The sequence below is a fragment of the Anomaloglossus baeobatrachus genome, unplaced genomic scaffold (assembly GCF_048569485.1).
Source record: "Anomaloglossus baeobatrachus isolate aAnoBae1 unplaced genomic scaffold, aAnoBae1.hap1 Scaffold_208, whole genome shotgun sequence".
In the NCBI taxonomy this organism is placed as follows: Eukaryota; Metazoa; Chordata; class Amphibia; order Anura; family Aromobatidae; genus Anomaloglossus; species Anomaloglossus baeobatrachus.
In genome coordinates, this window is record NW_027441978.1 from 288,271 (window position 1) to 296,705 (window position 8,435).

General features: G+C 43.2%; 1 pseudogene; it reads left to right on the forward strand.

The window, feature by feature from the left end:
* Nucleotides 1-7,511: 7,511 nt before the first annotated feature.
* On the forward strand, nucleotides 7,512-7,717 carry LOC142261072 (U2 spliceosomal RNA; annotated as a pseudogene).
* Nucleotides 7,718-8,435: the final 718 nt, after the last annotated feature.

Consider the following 8,435-nt stretch of genomic DNA (forward strand, 5'->3'; position numbering starts at 1 on the left):
GCCATCCGGTCCTGCCGATTCCCGAACCCCAAACGCTGACTATCTGCCATCCCGTCAGTCCGTACCATCTCTGATCCCTGTGGTGACCCGTCCTCTCGCTCCATCGGTTCCGGACTGTTGATGTGACGATTCATGGAAGAAGTTGTCAAACTGCTGAGGTTTTGACCTCTACTAAGAGAATCATGACAAATTTTACATATCACATGATTTGGGCGATCTTTTTCTATGTCAAAAAAGGACCAGGCTAGGCAAGGCTTAGAGGCCATGCGACCTGTTGATCCACCCCGAATAATGCTCATAGGCAGAGTGGTGGCTGAGGATGCAGTTGTAGACGTGCTACCAGTGCTCCGACTCTGTCCAGGAAGGCGCAAGGTAACTTCGTCGTCGGTTGCATCCTCCTCCACCGCCTCTGTTGACCTCCTCGAGTGCCTGAATGGGGGTTGACAGTAGGTGGGATCTAGAACTCCATCATCAATTGTTGTGTTTGCACTCCCCTCCCCCTCAGACCGAGCCTCTTCTTGCCCTGACCGAATATTTAAGTTGTCATCCCAATCGGGTATCTGCGTCTCATCTTCATCAGTATGTTCCTCATTGTCTATAACCACAGGTGTTACAGTTTGTGACAAAGGGTCAACATTATGCTCAGAAACTTGGTCCTCACGGCCTGAATCAGAGTCACAAAGGTTCTGGGCATCACTGCAGACCATTTCCTGTTCTGTACTCACTGTAGCTTGGGAGCAGACCTCTGATTCCCAGGCTATAGTGTGACTGAACAGCTCTGCAGACTCAGCCATCTCAGTTCCACCATACTGTGCAGGGCTGATGGAGACTTCAGAGCTGGGAGAAATCAAGTGTGATTGGGATGACAACTCAGAGGACTGGTGTTTTTTGGATGCGGTACTTGAAGTGGCTGAGAGGGCATTTGTTGGACCACTTGAGATCCATTCAAGCATTTTCCTTTTTTGCCCATCATCTACCTTTCTTCCTGTTGTTCGTGTCCGTAAAAAAGGGAGCACATCGGATTGTCCACGGTAAGTAGTAGACATCTTACTTTTGCTGGTAGATGGTCTATCTTCAGCAGATGATAATGGAGCTTTGCCACTTTCCCCACAGACAAAACCTTTTTTGCCTTTTCCACCACGCCTCTTCCCCTTTCCACCAGCATCTGTCATTTTGCCACTCATGTTGATTGCGACAAGATTGTGGACTGAAAATGTGGTAGTAAAAATTGAGAGGTGGTGAAGATTGCAGTGGTGGTCTAGCTTTATTAACAGCAGAATAATAAAGAATAAATATCCCTGACAATGCAACTTAGTTATAATGAGTTGGAGTGTGCAACGCAGGCAGATGCGCTCTGCAAATGTCTTGGCACTAGTGGGACTATAGCAAAGTCCAATAGCCACGTATAGGATGCCACTAGGTACACTGAGTGTTTGCTAGTATAATCGCTAAGTTAAAATTAGTTGGAGTGTGCAACGCAGGCAGATGCGCTCTGCAAATGTCTTGGCACTAGTGGGACTATAGCAAAGTCCAATAGCCACGTATAGGATGCCACTAGGTACACTGAGTGTTTGCTAGTATAATGGCTTACTTATAATTAGTTGGAGTGTGCAACGCAGGCAGATGCGCTCTGCAAATGTCTTGGCACTAGTGGGACTATAGCAAAGTCCAATAGCCACGTATAGGATGCCACTAGGTACACTGAGTGTTTGCTAGTATAATGGCTAAGTTAAAATTAGTTGGAGTGTGCAACGCAGGCAGATGCGCTCTGCAAATGTCTTGGCACTAGTGGGACTATAGCAAAGTCCAATAGCCACGTATAGGATGCCACTAGGTACACTGAGTGTTTGCTAGTATAATGGCTTACTTATAATTAGTTGGAGTGTGCAACGCAGGCAGATGCGCTCTGCAAATGTCTTGGCACTAGTGGGACTATAGCAAAGTCCAATAGCCACGTATAGGATGCCACTAGGTACACTGAGTGTTTGCTAGTGTAATGGCTTACTTATAATTAGTTGGAGTGTGCAACGCAGGCAGATGCGCTCTGCAAATGTCTTGGCACTAGTGAGACTATAGCAAAGTCCAATAGCCACAGATAGGATGCCACTAGGTACACTGAGTGTTTGCTAGTATAATGGCTTACTTATAATTAGTTGGAGTGTGCAACGCAGGCAGATGCGCTCTGCAAATGTCTTGGCACTAGTGGAACTATAGCAAGGTCCAATAGCCACGTATAGGATGCCACTAGGTACACTGAGTGTTTGCTAGTATAATGGCTTACTTATAATTAGTTGGAGTGTGCAACGCAGGCAGATGCACTCTGCAAATGTCTTGGCACTAGTGGGACTATAGCAAAGTCCAATAGCCACGTATAGGATGCCACTAGGTACACTGAGTGTTTGCTAGTATAATGGCTTACTTATAATTAGTTGGAGTGTGCAACGCAGGCAGATGCGCTCTGCAAATGTCTTGGCACTAGTGGGACTATAGCAAGGTCCAATAGCCACGTATAGGATGCCACTAGGTACACTGAGTGTTTGCTAGTATAATGGCTTACTTATAATTAGTTGGAGTGTGCAACGCAGGCAGATGCGCTCTGCAAATGTCTTGGCACTAGTGGGACTATAGCAAAGTCCAATAGCCACGTATAGAATGCCACTAGGTACACTGAGTGGTTGCTAGTATAATGGCTAAGTTAAAATTAGTTGGAGTGTGCAACGCAGGCAGATGCGCTCTGCAAATGTCTTGGCACTAGTGGGACTATAGCAAAGTCCAATAGCCACGTATAGGATGCCACTAGGTACACTGAGTGTTTGCTAGTAAAATTGCTTAGTTTAAAAAAGTTGGAGTGTGCAATGCAGGCAGACGTGCTCTGCAAATGTCTTTGCACTAGTGGGACTATAGCAAAGTCCAATAGCCACAGATAGGATGCCACTAGGTACACTGAGTTTTTGCTAGTATAACTCAAGTGCATAAGGTACTGAGACATATACATGTTCACACCATTATAAAGAACAAAGTATAAACATTGAGGTTTTTCTCACACCCATGTTCCTGTGTTCTTTGATATGATATGTGTTCATTTCCTTCACTATATAGGATTGCAAGTTTTCCATTTGTACCTTAATGGCAATGACGCTATACAATTGAACACATATCATCCTGTTATCCAATAGGTGTGTATTTACCTGCTTGACTATTTTTGGTTGTTTGATCCAGAATGTTTCTCCAGATAGGTCATGTGGAAATTTTCTTTCCTCAGTACAAATGTTTTCACTATGGCTTTGGAAAAATTTTTTGTATGTGCATCATGGTCATTTGACCCATTGTACTCTCAAGTAGCAATATATTGTACTGTTATGTTGTACTATGTACTAATTACGTGTTTATATGGTTTTGTAACCCTTTATGATCTTAGATAACTTTATCCTTGATAAAGACCTAAAAACAAGGTCGAAACGTTGGATGAATTATCCTTTTGCACAAATAAAGAATTTTCAGCATTCCAAGAGTTCTTTTCTTACGTTATTGATCACTATAGTGTGCCAGAGCTATTTCTATTGAATTGACTCTTATTTTTTCTGAGCACCTGCTATATACACAGTGACCCAGACATATTCAAGTTTCATTCAGAAGGCAGAGGGAAGCCTTAGCAGCTGAGCCTATATCTTGGCTTGTGAGCATTAGAACAGGCCGGCGATTACAGGGTAACATGAAAAATGTCCAGCTTGCATTATGACTAGAACATGACAATATCCTTTTAAGTACTAACCTTTGATGCGTTCCTAAGCAGTTGATGTTATATGTTCTACATTTCATTTTCTGCATACTTTACAAGTAACTCACAATTTTGCCTCTTGTAACATACTCCCACCACCACTGTGGTAAAGCTTCAATTACAAATTCAAACGCACAAAAATCTGTTATAGATATACAGATTTTCAGAAAAGCTCAAGAGAGTCAGAAATAAAAAATACTTTTTCTTTATTTAGATATTTTCACTATTAAAATTACATATATACAAAACTCCACTGTATAGTACCTATGGACTGGTCAAAACAGGTCAGAGAAATCATAAGCCCGCATTAACAAATGGATTAAGAATTCATAATGCCCTATACTTGAAATAAACATATATAAGGCTCTAATGAAAATTCAAACTTCTTTTTTCCAAATGCAGGGTTATTCAGTAAACAGTAGACATAGTTACATCATGTGGTAAGTGATACTAAAGTGCACATACCATTATAACATTATCCTATACTACTCTGGGATTCACAATCTATTTAATACACTCCCAAGTTATTGTGGATAGGAACCGGGTTGTAATACTATTGGGGTTGCACCATAATATGCCACCCAGCTTTCAATGAGAGCAGTAAACCCACTGAACCACCACAGAGATAACTAATGTCCGTTACCTGTTAGGGAGACCTGAATTCCACGTCCTGCGACCCCAACACGTGTTGGGGTCGCAGGACGTGGAATTCAGGTCTCCCTAACAGGTAACGGACATTAGTTATCTCTGTGGTGGTTCAGTGGGTTTACTGCTCTCATTGAAAGCTGGGTGGCATATTATGGTGCAACCCCAATAGTATTACAACCCGGTTCCTATCCACAATAACTTGGGAGTGTATTAAATAGATTGTGAATCCCAGAGTAGTATAGGATAATGTTATAATGGTATGTGCACTTTAGTATCACTTACCACATGATGTAACTATGTCTACTGTTTACTGAATAACCCTGCATTTGGAAAAAAGAAGTTTGAATTTTCATTAGAGCCTTATATATGTTTATTTCAAGTATAGGGCATTATGAATTCTTAATCCATTTGTTAATGCGGGCTTATGATTTTTCTGACCTGTTTTGACCAGTCCATGGGTACTATACAGTGGAGTTTTGTATATATGTAATTTTAATAGTGAAAATATCTAAATAAAGAAAAAGTATTTTTTATTTCTGACTCTCTTGAGCTTTTCTGAAAATCTGTATATCTATAACAGATTTTTGTGCGTTTGAATACTTTACAAGTAGTAGAATTTGCTTTGATATAGGCAACTGGATTTTCACAATGAAAAGGCAAAGGATAACGCCCGAAAAAGACGCCATACATTATGTCAGTGCCATCACTGACAAACCTGGATTGACCATGAAATACATCAATCCCCTTAAAGGTGAGTTAAAACAAGTTTTAACTAAATTGCCTTAATATTGTCATGCATTAGAATGACTGTCTTAGGTAATGATAAATATTTTCTACAGGAAGAGGAGTGTTTGCTGAAACTGAAATCGAAAAAGGGAGTTTTGTTGCAGAATATCGAGGCGAGCTCACGTATGCACTTATGATGGTAGACAACTACTCGAGATTTATGGTTGTGGTACAAGTCAAAGATCTAATGGCCCATACTGCAGCGAAGGTCTTCCAAGCACACTTATGCAGACCTCATGGCTACTCAGAGAGAGTCCTCACAGATCAAGGCACAGCCTTTGAAGCGGAAATCTTCAAGGACTTCTGCAGCTTTTACCGATGCAGGAAGATGCGCACTACACCCTACCATGCTCAAACCAATGGTTATCAACCTGCTCAGGACTTTACCCCATATTCCAGATGTGGCCTTACAAGTGATTTATAGAGGGGTAACAATACGTTGGGATCACCGGATCTAATCTCCCTTTTTATACACCCTAAAATCTTGTTTGCTTTAGAATAAACAATAACATCATAAAGGTATAGCAGTACCGTTTCAAAGTTTCGGTGTCCCAAGCAGCATTCCATCAGCCTCTGGAAGGTTCCTGGCAAATTGCACAGCTCGAAGGGCATGCTTTTGAACTCGCAGAGACCCATCGGGGTGGCAAAGGCGGTCTTCTCCCGGTCTGCCTCAGCAACGGACACTTGCCAATAGCGACTAGTGAGATCAAGGGTAGAAAAATAATTTGCAGTTCTCAATGCAGCTAGCTATTCCTCAATACAGGGGAGTGGTGCTGTCCTTCTTCTTTAACAGGACCAACGGAGCTGCCCAGAGGCTACAACTGTCACGGATAACCCCAGCCTCCTTCATGTTGCTCAACATGTCCTTGGTACACTGGTAATGTGCAGGTAGTTTTGGCTTATATCTCTCTTTGATGGGTGGGTGTGCACTTGTGGGGATGTAGTGTTTGACCCCTTTTATTCTTCAAAAGTCTAGCGGATGTTTGCTGAAGACTTGCTCGTATTCTTGCACTAGCCTGTAGACCCCCTTCTTGTGATGTGAAGGTGTGGAGTCAGTGCCTACGTGTAATTCCTTACACCACTCCTCTGGCTGACTTGGTGAGCTGTCACTGAATGGGTGGGCTGAAGCAATGGTGGATGCTGCTGTTTGGATAGCATGTGTATCTACTGAGAACAGCTTATCAATGGTGGCAAATCGGAGCAGCTTAATCTCTTGCTCTCCGCAGTTCAACACTCTCATGGGCACTCTTCCCTTCCATATTAATGAATAAAACTATGATGTAAATAGCATATAGATACCCCACAAATGCAGATAAAAGTAGGTTATGGGAAAAGGGGGAAGAGAGAAACAGGAAAATAGTGGAATAAAGTATACCTTCCAGGTGGGAGAGGAAATGGCAGCACAGCCAGTGGAGGTGAAGCAAGGGGAGCCTGCAACTAAAGAGTTGAGAGCGTTATCACATGGTGACTGAGCCTGATTGTAACGGGAGCATAGAGGTGCCGATCCTGTCTTACCTGCGTTGGTGTAGAAGTGGGTGTCCTGTGGTGGAGTCAGCTATGTGCAGTGGTGGCCGTGGGTTCTTTTATGTGCGACCGTAGTAATAGCTGCGCCCACTTCCTGTATGGGAGTGGAATGCAGTGAGGGTAATGGAACGCACGCCTGCGCATTTGTGTTTAACGTCGCGCATGTGCAGAACGGAGAAAAGGCTGCGCTCACTTCCTAATGAAAGGGAGTGAGACGCATCTGGGAAGGGAAGGGAAAAGATTAGGGTTTGGGGATGATGAAAGGGCTTTCTACGGGCAAGGATGGCAAAGGGTGGCAGTGACGGAAAGTCAGGCAGCCTGTCCTGTCCTGTCCTGTCCGTCCGTCTTTTTGTATCATGAATTGGAAAGACTGCAAGGGGGAGGGGAGGTGCTTGTGTCCAAAAGGAGGAGTTATTCAGATTCATTGCAGTGGGCGGCGGCTGCAAAAAGCACCATTCTTCTTGTTTTTGCTCTGCAAAACAGCCTTTTCAAGGGTTGGCTTGGGTGACAAAATGTCTTCTGTAGGCGTGGGTTTGTCTCCCTCTCCCTAAGATGTGTCCGGTATAGGCCAGGGTGCCACTCAAGGCCGTAACCAATTCGGGTTATAGCTTCTCGGCCTTTTGGCTAAGATCAAGTGTAGTTTCGGAGGACGCTACCTTGGTCGGTACTGGAAGGTGCCTGGGATTGCATGTCTGCCGGCCTTGAGGAAGTGTGTGCGCCTTCTGGTGACACATAGCCCTCTTGTGCCTGGACGGTTCCCAGGCAACGGGAGGCGATCACCTTTGTTATTTTGAAGTCCTACTGATAAACAGAAAAAAAAAAAATTAAATCTGTTCTTATCAGTTTAATATCTGATACGCCCCCTCTCTGGGGACCATATATTAAATGGATTTTTAGAACAAGGAGATGGAAAAAATCTTGCTCTGTCCACTGCACGCATTGACCTGGTATTGCAGTACCTCCAGGACCGGTGCACCCCTTCTTAACCCAGTTTCCAAAAGCAGAACTCAATTCACCTGATTCAAATGAGCCCCATTAGTGAATTGAAAGAAAGCAAAAACTTTATATGCACCTCAATTTGGCCAATTCACTTTTCACACTTTCACCCTTTTTTTTATCTTTCACACCTTTTACTTGCTTTATTGATGCAAAAAGCTGTGCCAAATAGCAAACTCATCTCCACTCAACTTGACCAACTCTGCTATGTCCCGTGCAGTATCTTATTCTCAGTCTTATCTAGATCATTTGCAATTGAATAGAATAGATCCCTTTTGGCTGCTTATGACTGTGTAAAATATGTAGTTCTACTGGGCTGGGATGAGAGAATCCATTGAAGCATGGTGTAGGGATTGTGGTTCCTGTGTGCTAAGAAGAGAGGCTGGCACCAGCCAGAAAGCCCCATTGCAGCCAATAATCACTTAATAACTTTTTCAACTTGTCATCATATGGGAGGCCTTCCATTCCTTGTAGTAGTCTAGTTGCCCACCTTTGAACTGACTCTAACTTCTGAATGTCCTTATTAAAATGTGGAGCCCAAAACTGGTTCCCATATTCCAGGTGTAGCCTTACAAGTGATTTATAGAGGTGTAACAATACGTTGGGATCACGGGATCTAATCTCCCTTTTTATACACCCTAAAATCTTGTCCCAAGCAGCATTCCATCAGCCTCTGGAAGGTTCCTGGCGCATTGCACAGCTC